This window comes from Nicotiana attenuata, chromosome 6 (genome assembly GCF_001879085.1).
Source record: "Nicotiana attenuata strain UT chromosome 6, NIATTr2, whole genome shotgun sequence".
In the NCBI taxonomy this organism is placed as follows: Eukaryota; Viridiplantae; Streptophyta; class Magnoliopsida; order Solanales; family Solanaceae; genus Nicotiana; species Nicotiana attenuata.
In genome coordinates this window covers 86,033,671-86,060,700 of record NC_031994.1, presented here as the reverse complement: position 1 = coordinate 86,060,700, position 27,030 = coordinate 86,033,671, and positions in this window count along the sequence as shown.

Here is a 27,030-nt window from a genome sequence, read left to right as displayed (position 1 = left end):
ATTTTCTTCACCTTTTGTACTTTACAACTGTTATATGACTTACCGGGTTGGTTGGTTCGGGTCTGGAAAGATTTCAGAGTGAATTGAGACACTTAGTCTCTTATACAAAATCTTAAGTTGAAAAAGTTGATCGGATGTTTAATTATGTGTAAACGACCTCAGATTTGAATTTTGATGGTTCCGTTAGCTCCGTTAGGTGATTTTGGACATAGGAGTGCGTCCGAATTGTGATTTGGATGTCCGTATTAGAATTAGGCTTGAAATGGCGAAAGTTTGACCGGGAGTGGACTTTTTGATATTAGGGTTGGTCTGGATTTTCGGAAGTTGGAGTAGGTTTGTGGGGTCATTTTTGACTTGTGTGCAAAATTTGAGGTCAATCGGACGTGATTTGATAGGTTTGGACATCGTTTGTAGAATTTGCAAATTTCAAAGTTCATTAGGATTGAATCCATGTGCAATTTGTGTTTTTAATGTTGTTTGAGGAGATTTGAGGGTTCGACTAAGTTCGCATGATGTTTTGGGACTTGATATTATGTTTGGATAAGGTCCCGGGGGCCTCGGGTGAGTATCGGGTGGTTAACAGATCATTTTTGGACTTAGCTTGTTGGTTGAAGACTCCTGGTGTAATTTTCTGGTTTCCTCTTACGCGTTCCCGAGAGGGCTCTCGCGTTCGCGAAGTGCATCTGTGAGCTGAGGAAGTTTTGTACTTCGTGTTCGCGAAGAAGGGGACGCGGACGCGAAGGTTTGGACTGTGAGTGAATCGCGAACGCGAGATGGGGGACGCGTTCGCGAAGAACAAATGAGGCAGCCAGGGACCCCGTACTATTGATCTACGCGTTCGCGGGAGAGGGACCACGTTCGCGATGAGTTATTTCAGCAAAACTTCTCATTCGTGAGTCAGTGGATGTGTTCACGAAGGGTTAACTCGAGGGGTCAGTCAGAGTGCTCTACGCGAACGCGAGTGTCAGGTCGCATTCGCAAAGGAGGCATACCTGGGCAGATTTACAAGATTCAAAATGAGAGTTTCAGTTCATATCATAATATTGAATTGGTAGCTCGGTAGAAGGCAATTTTTGGAGAGATTCTTGCGTGGGTGTTTGAGGTAAGTGATTTCTATCTAGTTTTGGTCAAATTCCATGATTATGCCTTTAATTCCATCATCTTATTTGTGATTTGGGGTGGAAAATTGGGGAAATGAAGAAGAGTTCTTGGATTAGATTTTTGAGATTTTGAAAGAGATTTTTTTATTGGATTTGAGTAAATTCGGTATGGTTAGACTCGTGAGTGAATGGGCTTTCGGGTTTTGTGACTTTTGTAGGATTTCAAAACGTGGGCCCAGGGGCCGGGTTTGAGCCGATTTCGGATTTTGGATTATAAATTCGTATTTTTCTTGTGGAATTGATTCCTTTAGCCTATATTGTGGCCAGATTTGGGATGTTTGGAGAGCGATTTGAGAGGCAAAGGCATTTTGGAGTAGAGTTTTTCTTGCATTAATGTAAGTAACATTTTTAAATCTTGTTCTGAGGGTATGAATCCCTGGATTATGTGTTATGTGATTCGTTTGGTGGTGACGCACATGCTAGGTGATGGGTGTGTGGGCGTGCACCGTATGAATTAGGACTTGGTCAATTTCGTGGAACTGGAAAGTTGAATAACTTGTCCTGTGTTATAGAAATTTTATCGCAAATCATGTTAGAAATCATGCTTAGGCTATGTGACGAATCTGCTGGGACCCGCAGAGGTCGTGTACTTGTTGAATTATTAGCTAATTGTTGTCTTGTACTCAGTCACGGTTTTACTTGCATATCATATCTCAGCCTCTTCTTGTTTCTTGTTGATACATTATATTATCTCTGTTTGGGCTGATTCTTAATGATTTCTGAGAGCCCGAGAGACTAGAGAGGTTGATGACTGAGTTAGGGCCTGAGTGCCGAGCTGTGAGCTATACGTATATATATAGATGGGGTTGCATGCCGCAACGATATGTATATATATGGATAGGGTTGCATAACGCAACGAGCTTGAGGGCTGTATGTATATATGTGTCGGGTTGCACGCCGCAATGAGCCTTATGGCTATTTATATATTATGGGATCGGGTTGCACGCTGCAACTAGCCTAATGTCTATTTATATATTATGAGATCGGGCTGCACCCCGCAGCGATATAGCGCTTGTACTGAAGGAGCACCTCCGGAGTCTGTACACCCCAGTGAGCGTAGGTACCTATTGAGTGTGAGTGTTGAGGGATGAGAGCCGAATGATGAGTTATTGAGAAAGATTGGGGGACTGTTGCCTTGAGAGGCTGTATTTACGTTCATTTTTGTTGCACATAGCTGCCATACTTCACTGTTTTGAAAACTTCTGAGAGATTTTATATCCGGTTTTTACTTAAACTTGGCCTGTATAAGCTGATTTGACTTAAATTGCCGCATTTGAAAGCATGCCTACTTTCTTGTTGAGATTACTGAAAATAAATTATAACTGTGTAGCTCGTCACTATCTTTCAGTTCCTTATTTGTTATTGTTACTTACTGAGTAGATTGTACTCACGCTACACCCTGCAATTCGTGTGCAGATCCAGGCATTTTCGGACACGGTGGGCGTTGATATCGTACACGGTTGATGTTTGGAGATTTACGAGGTAGCTGCGTGGCATCCGCGTTCCTTGTTTCTCCTTTTCTTATCTTTCTTTGTTTTTACTTTGACACTGACTCTCGTAGATATTTGTTTCTAGACTGGTTGTAAAGATGCTCGGGAGCTCAGTGACACCCTGATTTGGGAGTTATTTCCGCACATGTGTTTGGGTCTTACCCCTTTTTATGGAAACTCCGGTTAATTAAAATTTTGTTAATTTATTTTCTGTTAAATGTTGGAAGTATTTTGGAAATGTCGGCTTGCCTAATACCACGATAGCCGCCATCACGAGGGGTTAGGACTTGGGTCGTGACAAGTTAGTAGTAAAGCCTAGGTTACATAGGTCTCACAAGTCATGAGCAGGTTTAGTAGAGTCTTGCGGATCGGTACGGAAATGTCTGTACTTATCTTCGAGAGTCTGTCGAACCCTTAGGAAACTTCAAATTCGTGAATTTTTGTCGTGCGAATCTGTTGATTATGGTAACTAAACATCTGTTATTCTATTCTCTCATAGATGGTAAGGACACGTACTACTGGACAGGAACGACAGCCACCAGTACCACCAGTCAGGGCTGCGGGAGGCCGAGGTCGCGGTAGAGGCCACTGTAGGGTAGAGGTGAATCTCGCACAGCAGCTAGGGCAACACTTGTAGATCCACCAGTTGCCCTGGTTCAGGAGCAGGTTCCAGTTGTGGATGAGCCTATGGGGCCAGCTTAGGCACCACCCATGCCTATTGTGATTCCAGGCCTTCAGGAGGCCTTAGCTCAGATTCTGACCGTATGCACCAGTCTTGCTCAGGCGGTCTCTGTTCCGGCCAGAGCAGCCACTTCTTTGGCTGGGGGAGGTACTTAGACTCCCGCCGCCCGCACAGCAGAGCAGGTGATGTAGGGACTCCAGACATCGGGGGCACTACCAGCCCAGCCGGTTGCAGCTACTCAGGCCCACGTGGTTCATGTTATGTCTATTGATGAGCAGCGGCGATTGAAAAGGTTTGGAATACTCCAGCCTCCATCTTTCAGTGGTACAGAGGCGGAGGATGCCCAGGGTTTCTTGGACAAGTGTCAGAGGATTCTCCGTACAGTAGGTATTCTGGAGACCAGTGGGGTCTTGTTCACTACTTTTCATTTCTCTGGGGCTGCCTTCAGTTGGTGGGAGGCTCATAAGAGGCGTAAGCCGGTCGTTGCAACACCATTTACATGGCAGGAGTTCTCCATTCTCTTTTTAGAGAAGTTCGTGCCGCAGTCTCGTAGAGAGGAGCTGCGCAGACAGTTTGAGCAGTTACGTCAGGATGATATGTTTGTGACGTAGTACGAGATGATGTTTTCTGACTTGGACCGTCATGCACTTTGGTTGGTTCCCAATGATAGGGAGAGGATCAGAAGGTTCATTGATTGCCTCACATTTCAGCTGCGGTTGCTTATGACTAGAGAGAGGGTATCTGGTGCCACTTTGGATGAGGTTGTTAACATTGCTCGACAGATAGAGATGGTCTGCATCGAGGAGCGGGTTGAGAGGGAGGCCAAGAGGTCTCGTGGATCAGGTGGTTTTAGTGGTATTCCTTCTGGAGGTCAGTTCCACCACGGTACCGGTCGCCCCTATAGGTACGCTCAAACGGCTCATCAGGTTCACCTTTGTGCATCATCTGGTAATGGGTCGTACAGTTCTCATCAGGGCCAGTCATCTCTCAGTGCCCTACCAGCTTAGAGTTCGTCCCGTGCTCCATCGGTTCAAGGCTTATTTTTGCCAGGACCTTCTACTAGTTATCTCGGTGCTCAGGGCTCCTTTTAGTCCCCAACACTAGCACCGGGGAGTTGCTACAAGTCTGGAGAGTTTTTTCATATCAGGAGGCAGTGTCCCCGCCTATTGGGAGGTCCAACTCAACAGAGGAGCCAACCTACGACTTCAGCACCAGTTACTTTACTAGCCTCCCAGTCAGCTCGGGGTGGAGCTCAGTTAGCTTGGGGTCGCGCTAGAGGGGGAGGCCGATCAAGTGGCATCCATGCTCATTTCTGTGCACTCCCTGCTAGACCAAATGCTATTGCTTCAGACACGGTGATCACAGGTATTGTCTCAGTATGTCATCGAGATGCTTCTGTATTATTTGACCCTGGTTCCACCTATTCATATGTATCATCGTATTTTGCTCATTATCTGGACATGCCCCATGAGTCTTTAGTTTTATCTGTTCATGTATCTACGCCGGCAAGCAATACTATTATTGTGGACCGTGTGTACCTGTCGTGTGTAGTGACTATTGGGAGATTGGAAACTAGAGTTGATCTCCCGCTGCTTAGTATGGTAGATTTTGACGTGATCTTGGTTTGGATTGGTTATCCATGTCATGTTATTTTGGATTATCACGCTAAGACTGTGACATTGGCGATGTTAGGGTTGCCACGGATTGAGTGGCAAGGTTCTCTAGACTATGTTCCCAGTAGAGTGATTTCATATTTTAAGGCCTAGTGGATGGTTAGGAAGGGTTATTTATCTTATTTGGCCTTTGTGAGGGATGATGGTGTTGATACCCCTACTATTGATGCTGTTCTGGTGGTGCAAGATTTTTCGGATGTGTTTCCTACAGACCTGACGGGTATGCCACCCGACAGGGTTATTGACTTTGGTATTGACTTGGTGCTAGGCACTAAACCTATTTCTATTCGTCTGTACCGTATGGCGTCGGTTGAGTTGAAGGAGTTGAGAGAGAAGCTTCAGGAACTCCTTGATAAAGGGTTTATGAGGCATAGTGTGTCACCTTGGGGTGCACCTGTTTTGTTTGTGAAGAAAAAGGATGGTACTATGAGAATGTGCATTGACTATAGGCAGTTGAACAACGTCAAAATCAAGAATAAGTATCCTTTGTCGCGTATTCATAATCTGTTTGACCAGCTTCAGGCAACGAGGGTGTTCTGCAAGATTGATTTAAGGTATGGTTATCACCACTTGTGTGAGCACGTGATTTTTGCCACGCTTAAATTACTCCTATAAATTCCTTAGAATTAGGATTTTTCTTTATTATTTGAATTAATTGCATGATTTTGTGCCTTGTTTGCATTTTTTGTGTGCATTTTAGGTGCCATAATTCATTAAAAAGAACAAAAAATAGTGCATTTGCATTTAGAATTCGATTTTATATTCTTAGTTTTACTAGTTAATTAATATTAATAAAATAAGGGAAAAATAACGAAAAATAGTCCTTTTATAATTTTTAATTTTACATTTTTACATTTTGTTTAGTTTTCTTTTAAATTAGGATTTAGTTTATTTTTAGAAAATTAATTAGTCTAAATTTGGGAGTTAAAGTAGGTTTTGTTAGTTTTAATTTTTGCAAAGAAATACATAAAACAAATAAATAAAAAAGGGGAAAAACAAATGAAAAGAGAGAACTAATAAAAGAACCAGGCCAGGTTATTTGGGCCAGTTTTCGTGTCAGCCCCCAGCCCAAGACCCCTTCCACCGGACCAAACCCCAAGCCCAATCCCAAAGATTATCGGTCCAGTCCCTCCCCATTGCAAAACGACGCCGTTTTGGCATCGATCAATCCTGTCCATCCCTTTTCCACCATCCAACGGACCATTGGCCCCCTAAATTATACATAAAATTTTCTCAAAAAATCAGAGACCCTAGAGACAAGAGTCCTCTTCCTCGTACCCCCGGTAACAACACCGTCTCCGCCGCCCTCCGCCCTATCGCCGCCGCTGGAAATCGCCTCACAGCGGCAGCCAACGTCCAAATCGTCCCAAATTTTCACCACGTCATCTCCTTCATCTCCCCGTCCCATACCCGTCATTGTTTTCCTCCAAATCCCAACCAAATGCCCCGAATCTGCAAAACCCTAACTTCCATCTCCGCCGCACACGGCGGCGCCGGCTCCAAACAACTCCAAAATAACACCATAGCACCCCTAACCTTCCTCATTCCTAATACCCAACTAGATTCCTTTGAACATCATTAAAGCGGCTCGAATTATTAATCATAGAGCCGACAGAACCCTAGAATCCATTTTGCTCGATTTCTTGAGTCTAATATGGGATTCGAGTTACGAAGCAATATTTTCGTTTGTTCTTTGAGAAGAACAAATGCTTAACATTGTTCCGAGGCTCGAATCGAGTTTCCAGTCCCGTTCGACCTTGCATAGGTGAGTTTTATCCTATTGCTTTAGTTAGTTTGAATATAATTTTCCTTTATTTGTTTAAATTTGTTCATCTTTTCCTTATGCTCTTTTTCTTCTTTCTTTTTTCTTTTTTGGCAGTAATTGGTATTTATGTTTTTGCCGATTAAATTTTTTTTTTTTTGGTTCCTCCTCTGTTTTTACTAATGGTAGTTTAAAATTCATGAATTAGTGTCGTTGATTAATCGTTACTTGTTGAATTCATGTTTGTTTGACATATTGATGAATTAGTACTGTAGTTTGCTTATTGATGTTAGTTAATTTGGCAAATCATAGGTTTGTTGAGTGTTATTGTACGATATTTTACTGGGTTCCTAATTGTTTAACAGTTTACTGCTTTATTAGTTCAATGATACAAATTAATTAGAGTTAAATTTTAGTTTAGTTAATTTGGTTATAGCTGAAAGTTTGTTAGTGTTAATTAGAATCTTTAGACGTTCTTATTAGGTTGTTTGGATATAGCTGAATTAGGATTGTTTGCTTTAACTATAGTTAAATTTTAGCTAGGACAAAAGGGGGGCTGGGGGATTATAGTTCATAATAGGGTTAGTAATTTTAGGGGCAATCAAGGGTAGTTTAGGCATCCAAAATGGGCTGGTTTGTTAAAGGGCCAGTAATTTCAGAACAAAAATAAGGGTAGTATAGGCGTTCCATAGGTAGGAAAACAAAGCTAGAACACCCTAGAACCTTCTAGGAGGGGTCTGAGTGTAAGTTTCAGCATTTTAAAAGCAGTAACTTGGGCAACAAGCCAAAACTTCAGGGATTAATCACTAAATTCTGAAATAAAAAAGGGGGAAAATGGGGAGTGAGTTCCAGAACATTCTGCCCCCTTCCTTGCCTATAAAAAGCAGGCCTAGTGCCTTGATTTACAAGTTTGAACATCTGAAAAATTCCCAAAAAAAATTTCAGCCTCTAAAATTCCCCCCAAAACACTTTCTGCAAGTTTTGAACATCAGAAAATTTGAAATTCAAATTCAAAAAGCACAGATCTAAATCTGAGAAGAAAGAGTCCATTTTAGATTTTAGTTCTTCAAAAAACCCAAAAACAACACAAAAAACTCCAAAAAACACTATTCTATTGAAGTTTCCTGACAACAATTTCAAGTTCCAGCTCTTAATTTGAATTCCTAGCTTATCTAAGGTCCAAAATGGCTTGAACTTTCCTGGTTTTCAGTAATTAAGGTTTTTTTAAAGTTTCTGGAGTTAACTTCGAGCTAAATATGTCTATTCGAGTTGATTTTGGGCTGTTTACTGGTTGTAAAATTGCTGGGTTTTGGTTGATGTCATTTCTGGGTTCGAGCTTAACTTTGAGTTGCTGATTTCCTGTTGAATTGCATCTGCTGTTCTTCTGTCTGTTTGGACTGATTCTCACCTTTTACGTTACTTCAATTCCAGGTATTCTTCAATCTCGAATGATGTGTGAAGAGCTGAATCAGCAAGTGTATTCAAAATTATTGAATAAATGACAAATTACTCATGTTAATTTCATGTTTATTTTACTTGTGTGCACATTAGTTTACATGTAAGATTATATAGTAGTAGTATTTGAAATGTAATGAACCTGGACTTTCAATGTTATGTAATAACTGGATTGCTTTTCCTCCTCTCTCAGAAAATGTATATGTAGGATATTCAGTAGTGCTTGCCTAGCGTAACTGGGTTTTAGTTGTGGTATTTTGGTTAGTTGAAATTTAATAGGGAGTGTAACTTGAATTACAACATTAGTTAATGCATTTCCTCAACCTCTTATTTGATCTTGTGAATTGAACATTGAAGCTATTTGCTAGTTTAAGCCTACGAATTAAATAGTCTCACATGATTCACATGTAATGGACTAGTCTGCTTTCAATTAAGCTAGTAAAATAGTATATTTCAGGCCTATTTGTGAAATTGATTCCTGCTAGTCCACGAAGTCCATATGATAAACACTGCTACGCTGTTAGTATATGAAATGTTATCTTCAATTTTAATTCATGTTTTGTATAAATCAGAATTTAAGTCCTGATATTAGCCATTAACATAGTAAGTCAAGCTTCCAATTGGTTAGTAGTGAGTTTTGGACAGTCCAGGCCGTAGATTTGGTCCTAATTTGGCCCAGTAACACAATCACCGCTCTGAATATCCACAGGCCCGCCTCAAACCATTCATTTTCGCTAGGCTGAGGGCCTGTGCAGACTTAGGCCCAAATCCCTGTTTGTTTTACTTTTGTATTGGGTTCGTTTGGGGCCCAAAGCTCTTAACGATTGGTTTAAGCAAAACTGAAATAGTATTTCATTCCCATGGACAGCTTTGAGGCCCAACGTGCTGAAGGTCCGTTTTACTTGTTTAAATTTTGGACTTAAGACCTGAGCCTCCTTGACTACTCCTAGTAATAATTGATTCGCATAACTAATTAATTAGGCCTTTTAGAGACAATACTTAATAGAAAATCATAGTCCTTTTAGGTTGGCCTTAAAATAAAAACGAGGTGCGCCGTGCCAAATAAAATCACAAATCGCGTGGCCCTCTTTAAATATATATTTAGACCTCGGGACGTGCCATTTAGCGAATTTCATGGCCTCCCACAAATTTAATAATACGCTAGCTACTTTAGGCCCGGCATTTAATAATATTACCTTCTTAAATTCGGGTGCACATTTATGTGACCCAAATCCAAATCTCAACGGTGTTGGAATATGTCAAAAACCACGGGTGCATTTATGTGACATGGTTCGAGACGTGTTTTAACAATGTTGTAAATTCCTTAAAAATTAATTCAAAGCGGTAAGTAATTTAAATTGCACTTTAAATTGAAACATGTATTAAAATCAGATATTTAGCCATTTATAATAGTTTAAGCGACCGTGCTAGAACCACGGGATCCGGGGGTGCCTAACACCTTCCCTCGGGTCAACAGAATTCCTTACTTAGAATTTCTGGTTCGCAGACTCCAACCGGGAAGTCAAAATTTTCCTCGATTTGGGATTCAAGTTAAACCGATGACTTGGGACACCAAAAGCCAATCCTATCCGATGTGGCGACTCTGAATATAAATAAATAATCCCATTTCGAATAATGTCACTTTAAATGGAAAAACTCCTCTATACATTTATCCTTCGGGGTAGGTGTGTAAAAAAGGAGGTGTGACAACTTGAAGATTTGGGACTCGAATATCCATAAGACAGCCTTCCGGACTCTTTATGGTCATTATGAGTTCCTTTTGATGTCTTTTGGGCTGACCAACGCCCCAACAGCGTTTATGCATCTGATGAACAGTGAATTTTGGCCTTATCTTGACTCATTTGTCATTGTATTCATTGATGATATCCTGGTGTACTCTCGCAGCCAGGAGGAGCATGCCCGACATTTGAGGATTGTGTTGCACCGGCTGGGGGAGGAGAATCTTTATGCCACGTTCTCCAAGTGTGAGTTTTGGCTTAGTTCAGTGGCATTCTTAGGGCACGTGGTATCCTGTGAGGGTATTCGGGTGGATTTAAAGAAGATAGAGGCGATACAGAGTTGGCCCAGACCGTCCTCAGCTACGGCGATTCGTAGCTTTCTTGGGCTGGCCGATTATTATCATTGCTTCGTGCAGGGTTTCTCGTCTATTGCATCACCCTTTACCAAATTGACCCAAAAGAATTCTCCTTTCAGGTGGTCAGATGAGTGTGAGGAGAGCTTTCAGAAGCTCAAGACTGCCTTGACCACAGCTCCAGTTCTAGTTTTACCATCAGCTTCTAGTTCTTATACAGTGTATTTTTTATGCTTCTCGGATCGATATTAGGTGTGTTTTGATGTAGGAAGGTAGAGTGATTTCTTATTCTTCGCGCCAGTTGAAGCCTCATGAGAAGAACTACCGTATTCATGATTTAGAGTTTGCTTCCATTGTTCATGCGTTGAAGATTTGGAGGCACTATCTCTATGGTGTGTCCTGTGTGGCCTTCAACACTTGTTCAAATATAAGGATCAAAATTTGAGGCAGCGGAGGTGGTTGGAGTTGCTAAAGGACCATGATATTATTATTCTGTATCATCCGGGGAAGGCCAATGTGGTGGCCAATGCCTTGAGTAGGAAGGTTGTGAGTATGGGTAGCCTTGCTTTCATTCTTGTTGGTGAGAGACCTCTTCCAGTTAATGTTCAGGCCTTGGCCAACCAGTTCGTGAGGTTAGATGTTTCAGAGCCCAGTCGGGTTCTAGCCTGTGTGATATCTCTTTCTTCCTTATTTGATCGCATCATAGAGCGCCAGTATGACGATCCTCATTTTCTTGTCCTCATGGACATGGTTCAGCACGGTGATGACAGAGATGTGACTATTGGAGATGATGGGGTGGTGAGGATGCAGGATCGGATATGTGTGCCCAATGTAGATGGGCTATGGGAGTTGATTCTTAAGGAGACCCAAAGCTCGCGGTATTCTATCCATCTAGGTGTCGTGAAGATGTACCAGGACCTGAGGCAGCACTATTGGTGGAGAAGAATGAAGAAGGATATAGTTGGGTTTGTAGCTCAGTGTCTCAACTGTCAGCAGGTAAAATATGAGCATCAGAGACCGAGTGGATTGCTTTAGAGGATAGAGATTACAAAGTGGAAGTGGGAGCGGATCACCATGGATTTCGTAGTTGGGCTCCCACGAACTTCGAGGAAGTTTGATTCTTTTTGGGTGATTGTGGATCGGCTGACCAAGTCCGCGCAATTCATTCCAGTGGCTACTACTTATTCTTCAGATCGGTTGGCTGAGATTTACATCCGAGAGGAATGTTCGCCTTTCACGGTGTGCCAGTTTCCATCATTTTAGATAGAGGCACGCAGTTTACATTGCAGTTTTGGAGAGTCGTGCAGCGAGAGTTGGGCACTCAGGTCGAGTTGAGCATAGATTTTCACCTTCAGACGGATGGACAGTCCAAGCGCACCATTCAAATATCGAAGGACATGCTACGCACTTGTGTCTTTGATTTCGGGGGTTCATGGGACCTGTTTCTGCCTCTCGTGGAGTTTGCTTACAAAAACAATTATCAATCGAGCATTCATATGGCTCAGTATGAGGCTTTATATGGGAGGCGGTGTACATCTCTGGTGGGTTGGTTTGAGCCGGGTGAGGCTAGGCTATTGGGTACTGACTTGGTGCAGGATGCTTTGGACAAGGTTAAATTGATCCAAGAGCGGCTTCTCACGGTGCAGTCTAGACAGAAGAGATATGCCGATAGGAAGGTCTGTATTGTTGTTTACATGGTTGTGGAGAAGGTTCTGCTGAAGATTTCACCAATGAAGGGTTTTATGAGGTTCGGAAAGAAGGGCATGTTGATCCCTTGGTTCATTGGGCCGTTTGAGGTACTTCAAAGGATTAGGGAGGTGGCGTACAAGCTTGCCTTGGCACCTAGCTTGTCGAGTGTGCATCCAGTATTTCATGTTTCTATGCTCCAGAAGTATATCGGCAATCAATGTCATGTTTTAGATTTCAGCACGGTTCAGTTGAATGGTGATTTGACTTATGATGTGGAGTCGGTGGCCATTTTGGATCGGCAGGTTAGAAAGTTGAGGTCAAAGGATATAGCTTCAGTGAAGGTGCAGTGGAGAGTCAGCTCGTGGAGGAGGCTACTTGGGAGATCGAGCGGGAGATGCGAGGCACATAAACACACCTATTTGAGACTCCAGGTATGTTTCTAGACTCATTCGAGGACGAACGTTTGTTTAAGATGGGGAGGATGTAACGACCCAGCTGATTGTTTCAAGAGTTATAGCTTTGTTCCCCCATTTTCTGCTCCTTTTGAACTCTAATATGTTATATGACTTATCGGGTTGGTTCGTTCGAGTCCGGAGAGATTTTAGAGTGAATAGAGACAAGTAGTCTTTTATTCGAAAGCTTAAGTTGGAAAAGTTGACCGGATGTTGACTTATGTGTAAACGACCTCGGATTTGAATCTTGATGGTTCTGTTAGCTCCATTAGGTGAGATTTGACTTAGGAATGCGTCCGAATTATGATATGGAGGTCCGTTGAAGAATTAGGCTATAAATTGCGAAAGTTGGAATTTTGGAAAGTATTACCGAGAATGGACTTTTTGATATCAGTATCAGATTGGATTCCGCAAGTTGGAGTAGGTTCTTGGGGTCATTTGTGACTTTTGTGCACAAAATCACAAGTCAAAGGTTTGGACTGTGACACGAAGGGGACACAGACGCGAAGGTTTGGACTGTGAGTGAATCGCAAAACGCGAGATGGGGGACGCGTTAGCGAAGAAGAAATGTGGCAGGTAGGGGCCCTATCTAGTGGTCTACCCGTTCGTGGGAGAGGGACCATGTTCGCGATGAGTTATTTCAGCAAAGCATCGCGTTCGCGAGTCAGTGGACACATTCCCGAAGGTTTAACTTGAGGGGTCAGTCATAGTGCTCTACGCAAACGCGGGGGTTAGGTCGCGTTCGTGAAGGAGGCATACCTGGGCAGATTTAAAAGATTCAAAACAAGGGTTTCGAGTTCATATCATAAAAATGAATTAGGAGCTCGGTAGAAGGCGATTTTTTTGGAGATTCTTGCGTGGGTGATTGGGGTAAGCGATTCCTATCTAATTTTGGTCAAATTCCATGATTATGCCTTTAATTCCATCATCTTATTTGTGATTTAGGGTCAAAAATTGGGGAAAATGAGGAAGAGTACTTGGATTAGATTTTTGAGGTTTTTAATGGGATTTTGTTGTCGGATTTGAGTAAATTTTGTAGGGTTAGACTCGTGAGTAAATGGGCTTTTGGGTTTTATGTCTTTTGTCGAATTTCGAGATGTGGGACCGTGGGCCGGGTTTGAACCGATTTCGGATTTTGGCTAATAAATTCGTATTTTTCTGGTGGAATTGATTCCTTAGCCTATATTGATTGTATTGTACTTCTTGTGGCTATTTTCGGGATGTTTGGAGACCGATTTGAGAGGCTAAGGCATTTTGGATTAGAGTTTTGCTCGGATTGAGGAAGTAACAGTATTAAATCTTGTTCTGAGGGTATGAAACCCCAGATTATGCGTTATGTGATTGGTTTGGAGGTGACACACATGCTAGGTGACGGTCTTGTGGGCGTGCACCGTAGGAATATTTACTTGGTCAATTCTGTGGAACTGTAAAGTTACATAACTTGTTGTTATCTATATGCTCTCCCTGTGTTATAGAAATTTGACTGCAAATCATGTTAGAAATCATGCTTAGGCTATGTGATGAAACTGTTGGGACCCGTAGAGGTTGTGTAGTTGTTGAATTATTTGCTAATTGATGTCTTGTACTCAGTCACGGTTTTACTTGCGTATCATATCTCAACCTCTATCTCTGTTTTAGGCTGATTCTTTATGATTTCTGAGATCCCGAGAGATTGGAGAGGTTGGTGATATAGTTAGGGCCTGAGTGCCGAGCTGTGAGCTATATGTGTATATATGGATGGGGTTGCACGCTGCAACGTGCCTGAGGGCTTTATGTATATATGGATCGGGTTGCATGCCGCAACGAGCCTTATGGCTATTTATATATTATGGGATCGGGCTACACGCCGTAGCGATATAGTGCTTGGACTGAAGGAGCCCCCCCGGAGTCTGTACACCCCAGTGAGAGCAGGTACCTATTGAGTGTGAGTGTTGAGGGCTGATAGCCGAGTGATTAGTTATTGAGAAAGACTGAGGAACTGTTGCCCTGAGAGGTTGTATTTGCTTTCATTGTTGTTGCACGTAGTTTCCATACTTCACTATTTTGAAAACTACTGAGAGATTTTATATCCCGTTTTTACTTGAACTTGGCCTGTATAAACTGATTTGACTTAAATTGCCGGATTTGAAAGCGTGCCTACTTTCTTGTGAAGAATATTGAAAATGAATTATAACTGTGTAGCTCGTCAATATCTTTCAGTTCCTTATTTATAATTGTTACTTACTGAGTTGGTTGTACTCACGCTACACCATGCACTTCGTGTGCAGATCTAGGTGTTTCTGGACAAAATGGGCATTGATATCGTGCACAGCTGATATTCGGAGATTTACGAGGTAGCAGCCCGGCGTCCGCAGACCTTGTTTCACCTTCCTTATCTTTTTTTATTTGTACTTTGATATAGACTCTCGTAGACATTTCCTTCTAGACTTGTTGTATAGATGCTCATCACCTCAGTGACACCCTGATTTGGAAGTTATTTCCGCACTTGTGTTTGGGTTTTACCCCATTTTTATGAAAACTCCGGTTATTTAAAAAAATTCAATTTATTTCCTGTTAAATGGTGGAAGCATTTTGGAAATGGTCGGCTCTCCTAATACCACGATAGGCGCCATCACGACGGGTTACGATTTGGGTTGTGACTGGAATATTTCAAATAAGGCAGAAAATATAGCAATATACTGAAAGACTAAAAATTTAACAACGAGAAATATAGGGAAGATAACAACACAACACATAGGGATAAACAGCAGGGGCGCTCCCGAGGTACTGCCTCGTAGTCCCAAAAGTAAATACTTAACAAGGGATCTCCCGAGGTACCACCTTGTAGTCCCAAAAGTAAATATGTAGCGGAGATATCCTGAGGTACCCTCTCGTAGTCCTAAAAGTAAATATGCGATGGAGATCTCTCGAGGTACCGCCTCGTTGTCCTAAAAGTAAATATGCAATAGGGGATCTCCCGAGATACCGCCCCGTAGTCCCAAAAGTAAACACACAGCTCAAATCGATGAAAACAACAATTAACGACAAGAAATCCTACAGATTAAGACTAAATACAAGTCAAGGAAATAGGAATTCAACTAAGCATGCCGCACAGATTTCAAATAAACATTTAAGACATGTAGACATGCAATATTAGGCTAAAGAGGATAACTACACATGTTGGGATAACTCATTTAAGATATAACATGTTACTGTTCAGTAAAAATCTGATTTCACAACAATTAGCCTGTGTACGCACTCGTCACCTCGCGTACACGGCACTCACATATCACAGAATTATCACAACAGTACTAAATCCTAAGGGGTATTTCCCCCACACAAGGTTAGGCAAGCCACTTGCCTCAAGCGAAGCTCCATCAATCAACAAGAATGCCTTTCCTCGACTTTCCAACTCCGAATGGCCAAAATCTATCCAAAAGGAATTAAATACTATAAATATAACTATATGAAACGAAAGCAATCTAATTAATGAAATCAAGACTTTAGCAAGAAATTAGAAATTTACCCAAAAAGACTATCCGGGCCGACATCTTGCAAAAGGGGTAAAAGTCACAAAATACGAATACTCATTCAACTACGAGTTCACCCATACCTAAATTACTCAAATCCGATACTAAAATCTCAATCAAAATCCCAAAAATCGGTTGAAGAACTTTCCAACATTTTCCAAAATTTCTCAATCCAAAACCTTAATTAAATGAAGAAATTAACGATAGATTAGTGGATATTAATCAAAAACAAGTCAAGAATCCTTACCCAATTGTTTCCTTTGAAAGTCATTTATATTTTAGCCTCAATCCGAGCTCTCAAAGTCCCAAAATAAAAATGAGATCAAACGCTCAAAATTTCCTTCTTTTCTGCCCAGCGATCTCGCACCTGTGGCTCTTAGTCGCACCTGCAGAATTACTATTACAGGATCAGACTTGACTTAAGTCCCTTGGTTCCGCTTCTGCGAGAGGAGGGGCCGCACCTGCACGTGTGCGCCTGTGACCAAAGTGTCGCACCTGCGACTCCATCGCTCCTAAGCATCATCCCACCAAAGAAGCAAGGTCGGTTCTGCCGAAATGCATCCGCACCTTCAAATCCTGACTGGGCTGCCCAAATCCACTTCTGCGATCTTCCACTCGCACGTGCGTTTCCGCACCTGCGGCCAACACTAACGCAGGTGCGATAAAACCAGAAGCAGCCTGGCATCAGCCATCCCTCTAAGTCTAAAATGAATCAAATATTGATCCGAACCGCACCCGGGGCCCCCAGGACCTCAACCAAAGATACCATCAAGTCCTAAAATTCCATACAAACTTAGTCGAGCCCTCAAATCACATCAAACAACAACAAAAACACAAATCACACCATAATACAATCTTAATGAACTTTGCTACTTCAAGCTTCTACAACTGATGCCGAAACCTATCAAATCACATCCGATTGACCCCAAATTTTGCACCCAAGCCATAAATAACATAGCAAACCTACTCCAACTTTCGGAATCAGAATTTGACCCCGATATCAAAAAGTCCACTCCCAGTCAAACTTCCAATAAATTCAACTTTCGCCATTTCAAGCCTACTTCAGCTTCGGACCTACAAATCATAATCCGAATATGCTCCTAAGTCCAAAATCACCCAATGGAGCTAACGGAACCGACGAAACTCTACTCCGAAGTCGTTTTCACCAAATTCCTAGAACTTAAGCTTCTATTTTAGGGACTAAGTGTCCCATTTCACTCCAAAACCAAAAACAAATCATCCCAGCAAGTCACATAAGCATAAAATAATACAGGGGAAATAGTAAATGGGGGATCGGGGCTAATACTTTCAAAACGACCGGCCGAGTCGTTACATCCCCTCCCCCCTCCCTCTTAAAATAATCGTTCATCCTCGAACGAGCATAGAGACATACCTGAAGTGGTAAAAAGATGAGGATAACGGCTGCGCATATCATGCTCAGTCTCCCAAGTCGCCTCCTCGACGGGCTGACCGCTAAACTGAACCTTCACTGAAGTAATGTTCTTTGACCTCAACTTTCGTACCTGCCTGTCCAAAATTGCCACCGACTCCTCAACATAAGGCAAATCCTTATCCAACTAGACTGAGCTGTAATCTAACACATGAGACGGATCGCCGTGATACTTTCAGAGCATAGAAACATGGAATATTAGATGAATTCCTGCTAGACTAGGAGGCAAGGCAAGCTCATAAGCAACCTCCCCAACTCGCCGCAACACCTCGAATGGGCCAATAAACCTTGGGCTCATTTTGCTCTTTTCCCGAACCACATAACACCCTTCATGGGCGAAACCCGGAGCAAGACCCGCTTTCCCACCATGAATGCCACATCGCGAACCATCCGATCTATATAACTTCTCTATCTAGACTAGGCTGTGCAAAGTCGATCCTGTATCACCTTAACCTTCTCCAAAGCGTCCTTAACTAAGTCTATACCCAATAGCCTAGCCTCGCTCGGCGCGAACTAACCAACTGGAAACCGACACCGCCTACTATACAGAGCCTCATACGGTGCTATCTGAATGCTCGACTGATAACTGTTGTTGTAGGAAAACTCCGCAAGTGGCAAGAACTGATCCCAAGAACCCCCAAACTCCATCACACATGCATAGAGCATATCCTCCGGTATTTGAATAGTGTACTTGGACTATCCATCCGTCTGAGGGTGAAATGTTGTGCTCAGCTCAACCCGAGTACCCAACTCATGTTGTATGGTCCTCCAAAACCGCGATGTAAACTACGTACCCTGGTCAAAGATGATACATACCAACACGCCATGAAGCTTGACGATCTCGTGGATAAAAACTCGAGCCAACTACTCGGAAGAATAAGTAGTCATCACTGGAATGAAATGAGACGACTTGGTCAACCTATCCACAATTACCCAAACTACATCAAACTTCTATTGAGCCCGTGGAAGCCCAACGACGAAATCCGTAGTGCTCTGCTCCCATTTCCACTCCAGAATCTCTAGCTTCTGAAGCAATCCACATGGTCGCTAATGCTCATTCTTCACCTACTGGCAATTTAGACACCGAGCCACAAACTCTACTATGTCCTTCTTCATCTCCTCCACCAGTAATGCTGCCTCAAGTACTGATACATCTTTGTGGCACCAGGATGAATGGAGTAGCGCAAACTGTGAGCCTCCTGGAGAATCAACTCAGCAAACCATCTACATTGGGCACACATAGCCTGACCTACATCCTCAATGCACCATCATCTCCGATAGTGACCTCCTTAGTATCACCATGATGAACTGTGTCCTTAAGGACAAGTAGATGGGGGTCATCATACTAATGCTCACTGATACAATAATAAAGAGAAGACTAAGAGACCACACAAGCTAAAACTCGTCTCGTCTAGGAAATATCCAATCAAACAAATTGGATGGCCAAGGCCTGAACATCCAATGTCAATGGCATCTCTGCTGCTGGTAGATATGCTAAGCTCCCCAAACTCTCTGTCCTACGACTCAAGGCATCGACCACCATATTGGCCTTCCTGGGATGGTATAGAATAGTGATATCATAATCCTTAAGCAGCTCTAACCACCTCCGCTGATGCAAGTTAAGATCTTTATGTTTGAACAGATGTTGTAAACTTCGATGGTCGATGTAGATCTCACAAGGGACACCGTACAAATAGTGCCGCCAAATCTTTATAGTATGAACAATAACTGCTAGCTCAAAATCGTGGACATGATAGTTCTTTTCATGCACCTTCAGTTGTCTAGACGCGTAGGCAATTACCCAACCATCCTGCATCAACACCGCGTCGAGGCGAATCCGCGACGCATAAAAATACACAGTATAAGACCCTGAACCTATAGGCAATACCAATACTGGGGCCGTAGTCAAGGCTGTCTTGAGCTTTTGAAAGCTCTCCTCACACTCCTCTATCCACCTGAACGGAGCACCCTTCTAGGTCAGCCTGGTCATAGGTGCCGCAATAGATGAGAAACCCTATACAAATCGACAGTAATACCCCGCCAAACCAAGAAATCTTCGGATCTTCATAGTTGAGGACGGCCTTAGCCAACTCTGTACTACTTTTACCTTCTTCGGATCCACCTTGATCCCTTCACTGGGCACAACGTGACCCAAAATGCCACTGAATCTAGATAGGACTCACTCTTTGAGAATTTTGCATATAACTTCTTTTCTCTCAAGGTCTGAAGCACAGTACGTAGATGCTCATGATCCTCCCGACTCCGAGAGTACACCATGATGTCGTCAATAAACACAATAGCGAACGAGTCAAGATTAGGACGAAATACACTATGCATCAAATGCATAAATGTTGCTTGGGCGTTGGTCAGCCCAAATGACATAACAAGGAACTTGTAGTGGCCATACCGAGTTCTAAAAGCAATCTTCGGGATATGTTGCTCCCAATTTCAACTGATGATAGCCTGAACGCAAGTAAATATTGAAAAACACTCTGGCACCCTGTAATTGATAAAATAGGTCATCAATACGAGGCAATAGATACTTGTTCTTCACTATAACTTTGTTGAATTGGTGATAATCAAAGCACAATACTCATCGAACCATCCTTATCCATCACAAACAAGACTGGAGCACCCCAATGTGACACACTCGGCCGAATGAAGCCCTTACCAAGCAATTCCTGTAACTGTTCCTTCAACTCCTTCAACCCAGGAGGAGTCATACGATATGGAGGAATAGAGATGGGCTGAGTGCGGCATGCCCAGATGATCAGCTGGAAATACATCGAGATAATCTCTCACTACTGGAGACTCAACTGTAGGGGTATCAATACTAACATCTCTCACATAAGCTAGATACGCGTCACTCCCCTTCTCATCCATTCGTTGAGCTTTATGAAATGAAATAACCCTGCTGGGAGTATAATCAAAGGTACATCTCCACTATAACCGCGATAAACCTTACAAAGCCAACGTCAGGATCTTGGCATGACAATCAAGAATAGCATAATCGAGCGAAAACCAGTCCACACCCAAAATAATATCAAAGACTACAATACTGAGCAATGATAAATCGGCTCTGGTCTCAAAACCACTAAGAACAACCAAACACGAATGATACACACGGTCAACAACAATAGAATCTCTCACAGGTGTAGACACATAAATAGGAGAAGTCAAAGAATCACGGGATACTCCCAAATACGAAGCAAAATAAGATGACACATATGAATAAGTGGACCCTAGATCAAATAAGGCTGATGCATCTCTGACCTCCCCCTCTAGGGAGACCTCTACATCCCTGACCTCCACCTCGAGTTGGCTGAGCAGTTGGAGTGGTAGCTGGTGCTGTAATCATAGCCTGGGAACCCGGTGGAGCATGCGGTGCCTGAGTAGTCTATGGAGGTGCACCCCTCCTAAGTCTGGGGCAATCCCTCACCATATGGCGAGTGTTTCCACACTTAAAACAAGCTCTCGGAGGGCGTGGCTGTTGTGGCTGGCTCGGGCCAGGTCAGCTAGACTGAGTCCTGAAAGCACCCCGTGCAGGAGGTGCACTAGACAATGGCAGTGCATAATAAGGATCCTGGGCCTAGGAGTGGCCGGAATACCACTACCGGTTGGAAGTGCTAAATGAACAGGGCGACTCACATGGCCCCTACCATGATGGACTGTAGCTGGGGCACGAGTACCACTATAAGTGCCAGACTCTCGTGACCTCTTGGCCTCCCTCTCCCCTCTCTCCCTGACCAGCATACCCTCTAATCTCCTAGCAATCCCCACAACCTTCTGATATGCAATATCTATCTCCAACTCCCGAGCCATGCTAAGCCTGATACTGGGGTTGAGACCCTCGATAAACCAACGGACCCTCTATTGAACTATTGCAACCAAGGCTGGTGCATTTCTACCCAAATCACTGAAGCGAACCGAATACTCTGACAAAGTTATAGAACCGCGACACAACTGCTCAAGCTCTGCGCGCCATACATCTCTGAGACTCTAGGGAACATACTCCCTCAAGAACATATCCGAGAAATGCTTCGAAGTGAGTGAATCTGCCCCAGCCGGACTACCCAACTCATAAGCACGCCACCACTGATAGGCCGTTCCTCTAAGCTGAAACGTAATGAAAGAAACCCCACTCGACTCTGCTACACCCATAGTACGAAGGATACGGTGGAACTCCTCAAAAAAACACTGGGAATCCTCTGACGACAGGCCATTGAATGTAGGAGGGTGGTACTTCGTGTACCTATCGAGCCTGAGTTGTTCCTCCTCAGAAACTACTGCCCTACCCTCAGGCGGAACTAGGGCTACCGGCTACACAGTGATAACCTCTGGAACCTGGTCGGCCTGAACCCGCTGCTTTGGGATGCGGGTGGCGGGAGTGTGAGCTCCTCCCCCAACCTAAGATGTGGCAGGAGAAAGTGGGATCAACCCTGCCTGAGCCAAAGTGCCAAACACGCTAAAAACTATGCAAGGGTCTCCTGAAGAGATGGTGCAGTAACAGGGATCTCAGGTGCCTGTGATCCGACTGGAGCTACTGGTGCTCCACCGTAGTAGCTCGTGCGGGTGCTCTAGCTGCACTACATTGACATCATCGGCATCTACCCCGGCCCTAGCCTCTCACGGCTCAAGCAGGGGGCGCGGGTGCCTAGTCATCTGATTTTTCTATACGTGTCCTTACCATCTGTGAGAGAATAGAAGGCATAAGTTTAGAATTCTGAAGTTAACAATTTCGCATGACAAGATAAAAGAAGTGAAATTTTCCTAACAGTTCCATAGCCTCCCGAAGATAAGCACAGACGTCTCTATACTGATCCGCGAAACTCTACTAAACCTACTTGTGACCCATAACACCTGTGATCCTAGAGCTTAGATACCAACTTGTCACAACCCAAATCTCCCTCCGTAAGATATCGTGACAGCACCTAGTCTTTATGACTAGGTAAGCTTAATAATTGCGGAATAACTTAAACGATAACAGAAATAACGGCTAAGCCTTAACAACAACAAGTATATATAACTAAAGCTTGAAAAACTGTCACTCGACATATACAAGTACAACCAATAACTTCAGAGTACAAACAACTCCCAAAGACCCGGTAGTCACAAGTGACAATCTCTATGAAAAAGTCCTAACTATCTCTGTACATCAGTGTCTGTTGATACCCAATTTTACCCTCACATTTTTTCAAATGGTATATATATTTTCAAAATGTCTTCTTTTTCATCATTATGTGATTTACAATATTTATACAAGTATTTTCCATAATTTTCCGCAATTTTTAGAGTTTTAAAATTAATTTTCTTACATTTAAATTACTTAAATATTATGCCTTTAAATTATTTATGATGATGTAATCATCCAAATTCATTATTTGCATCCACATATATGTTGCATAATATTTTACTTTATTTCATATAATTATGTTTGTAGTTTTAAGCTTTTTACATAATTTTGCAATAATAGCCTATATTCTATGCATAATTACATTTCATTGCATTATTTTTTCTAAATAGCATTTTTTATATTTTTATAATGTCAAGCTAGTATTCTAAATCACTGTACTGCATAACTGATATATTTATTATTTATTAATATCTTTTGTAAATTATTTTTATAATAATTTCGCATATTTAATTTATAGCCAATTCAAGGCTAATCTAGGACCAAAATTAATAGCCCAATCCACCCCAAACCTTAGCCCAATCTGCCCCAGCCCAAACCAGACGACCTCTTTAACCTTAAATCGGAACCTAGATCCATAGATTCTCTCTTATTCCTTCCTTGTACGCGTTGATACGCGGATCCTACTTACCATTTCTGCTAATATCACTCATTTATGGTAATTTTAGTTACCATTGTACTTATGGCAAGTTCGATTCTCACAGATCTGGCTTTGGTTCTATGGTTCTGGGTGCGATTGTGGTTCTATACACCTAAGGAGAGAAAAGTTTCTCTTGAATACGGTATATCCCTAGTGATTCTGGCGTGATTGAGGCTTGTGAACGATTTTTCCTAAATCCGACTCCAACTAGGGTTTGGATTCCGATTTTTCTTTTACTAGTTCTAATACTAATTGCATGTGATCTTTTCCTTCCTTATTTTACGTTTATTTGATTATTTTCCATGTTTGTTCATTCTAATATATCACTATATAAACCCCTCTCCAATTTCCCCTCTAGAGAGACCTAATTTGACTACTACTGCACTCACTATACTTTTTCGCTCACTCGTTCACTAATTTTGAAACACTTAGATCTTCTACCGGCTGAAAGCCAAGGCCATAATATTGTTAAAATAACCTCCTCTGATGCAATCACTGCTCGAAGCCCTTCTCGAGGCTCTTGTGAACTCTGACGAATCGGGGATCTGGGGTTCTTTCCACCATTATTCTAAACTCCTTATTCTTTTGCTCGTTTACTTTTGCTACTGGTTAGTGTCCTTACTTCTTGCAACGTTAACTATTTTCCTTCTTTTTATCTATGATATATGTGTTCTATGTGCTAATGTTGTTTAAATTCTGTAAGCATGATTCGGTTTCTTTGTTATTTATGGATTCCTGATACTGTACTGCCATGATATTGTTTTATAATCCCTTGCAATTCCATGTTCTTTGTTAGTTGAATTCAGTAGGTTTCAGCACATGTGAGATGCTTTCATTGTTAGAACGGATTCCAGCTTTCTTAGTTTGTTTTTAGACTAATGTGTGTTCTCTACTATATCCTGCATTTCTATGTTTGTATTCTAGACTTTGTGAAGTTCTTCTTGTCTAATATGATAGATCTTCGAGACTGTATTAATTAGCTGAAGCATGTTTCTATTCAAGTTGTGTTGCATGTTTGGTTTTGGATTAATTCTAGGGGTAAATTGCTATGTTAGTTCTCCCTGCTGTCTAGGCAATTGGGTGCGAATGGTTATGCTTGCTTGTCTCATTCCCTTTTAAGTGTTGCATGATCTCATGAGTTAGGACACTGCTAAGGTTTATAGTAGGCTATGCTATTAGTGTTGCCATGCTACTTGTGCTCACCTTCATGTGAAATTGCATATCCCTCTGACAATAACTACTTCGAATAAGACTCACCTGCTTAAAATCTATTTCTGACCAACTTTTGTTAATGTCTTTGATTGCTGGGAAATTAGCATGTGTGTGTTTGTCCTGTTAACTCATTAAACTTGCCTTTTTAGACCTTCTTAATGTGTAACTGTATTCAGCATGCTACACCCTTTCCCCTGTGGTATAATTACTCAATCATGAACCTATGTTGTTAGTTTTCTATATCAAACTCACTATGTTGAAGAGCTCTACCGATTCTCCTAGTTTTCACGTTCAAAGCCCTTTGTTTCTGAAATGCAAGTTCCAATATGTCTTATGCGATTCCTGCCAATATGTTTTATGATTTTGTATCTGTGTCCTAGTGAGAACTACTGTTAGTAGGCTTCGGAACTATTTAATTAGTTTTCATGTGTAGCTCGTTAATTTGTGCGGTTAAGTTGTTCATCTGCAATTGCTAGGTAAGTGGTTCTTCCCTTTGGGCCTAGTGTAGGTCCTTGTGTGAGTCCGAGCTGAGCAATTGATACACTCTAATATTTGGGGTGTATTTGGATCTGAGTTTGCTGTTCGTATGAGGAACGAGCCTGCTGAAGGCCTAGGGTTTACTAGGTTATTTTCTTTTGGGTCTACTCTGTTAAATGCGCCTATAATGGTCTCCTTATGTAATTATTCACACTTGACTTTTCCACTCGGGCTGTAATAATTTGTAAACTGAACAATTATGGATTAGCGAAATTGGGGAAGGGTATTCTAGTACTTGCATAAATGAGTAGAAAGCATGCCTATAAGAGTTATGTGGTTTATTCACTATTTGCTTTACCTGTTTTGATGTCATGAGTAGAAAGCATGCCTATAGAAGTCACACACACACATCACCTAAACATATGCTCTTTCCGGTATTTACCATGCTTATTTCCGTTACTGTGTGTCCTTAGATAGCATATGTTACGGTGTTTTAATGTAATATTTTACTCACCTTGATCCCATGCCTATAGGACTTCAAAATAATAAATCTATAAATTGCTTCAATCAATTTTTTTAGTGTGCTGCTTATCTAGATATCATGGATATAGGTCTCTAATATTCTAATCAACTGTTCCCCTTGTTTTTCTATTACACTGTCGTCCTTTTAAGATGAACCAACATTAGTAATTCAGAATTGTGACTGTTTTCATTAACATTCTACGCGAAACGATTAGATATTATGTCTATAGGACTAGCAACCTTCAATTTGCCTATGCGCTAATCCAGAAATTGTTGTACTGCTCATGTATTATTAGAATCCAGATCGCTCAGAAATCATGCCTATATGATTGCAATTCACCTGAACACTGCTTATATATGACGCTGGAAATTAGAATCACTTAGAGACCATGTCTATTGGACTCATAGCGATCTAATATGCCTGTACATTAGCATAGAGAATGCAACATTACTTGTTAATGTCAGAACAATATAGAAATCATGCCAATAGGATTTAATGACTCTAATACTGAATCTTGTCTATTTCCTGAACTACTTGCGTACATTCGTTGTTTATGTGTGGAGGCTAACTTAGGCCTTTAGATGTCTTTACGTGAAGTCCTATCTGTTTTGAATATGCCTAGTTTTATCATTTTGAGCAACCTAAGTAAGTCTAGAACCACCCAAATAGAAGTCCAAAGCCTCCTAGACCATAGTCATGGGACGGGTAGTGCATGCATAGGGTATGATTTAGAATTGAATTAGAGCGCCTTTAAGTAAACAACTTCAACATAGTAATTAGGTAGTAGGAGATGATAGTCTGTGCCCGCCGAATAATATGAGCAACACCTACCTTAAGGGAGTTGTGAAGTATTATTTATGTTGCACAAGGTAATCCTTTAGGAACTTAGGACCCCCCCCCCCCCCTAGTTTTCCTTTATGTACTTGTTATTTACATGGACCCATGTAGTTGTATCATTGTAGTCCTTAAAAATTGTACCAACTCTCATGTGTTATAATAAACTCTTTGAATTTTATATTTCTTTGTTATATGATCACTTAGCCTAATGACATAATCCACATAGTTTTAAGTTCAGTTGGGGCCCACAGTTGTAGACCTCGAAGAGTACCTAACACCTTCTCTTTGAGCTAATTTGAGCCCTTACCCGAACTTTGGTGACATTGACTAGTCAAACAGAGTTATTTTCATAGTAGGTGCCCTAATGCACCTTAAAATCGTTAGGTGGCAACTCTTCTCTTTTAATACCTCCTCCATTTAAAAGAGTTATCACACGTCGAAACCCACTTTCGCGAGAAACAAGTCGCGACAACATGGCGACTCTGATGGTGATTTACACTTAGGCTCTTACCATAATGAACTAGGCTCGTGTGGATTACTTTCTTTGTTACATGCATATCCCTTCCCTTCTTCACCGTTATTTGTTTAAATTTGCTATGACATGTACATCCCTTCCCTTCTTCACTTTTATTTGTTTAAACCTGCTATGACATGCGCATCCCTTCCCTTACTCGCCTTTATTTGTCTAAACCTGCTATGACATGCACATCCCTTCCCCTACTCACCTTTATTTGTT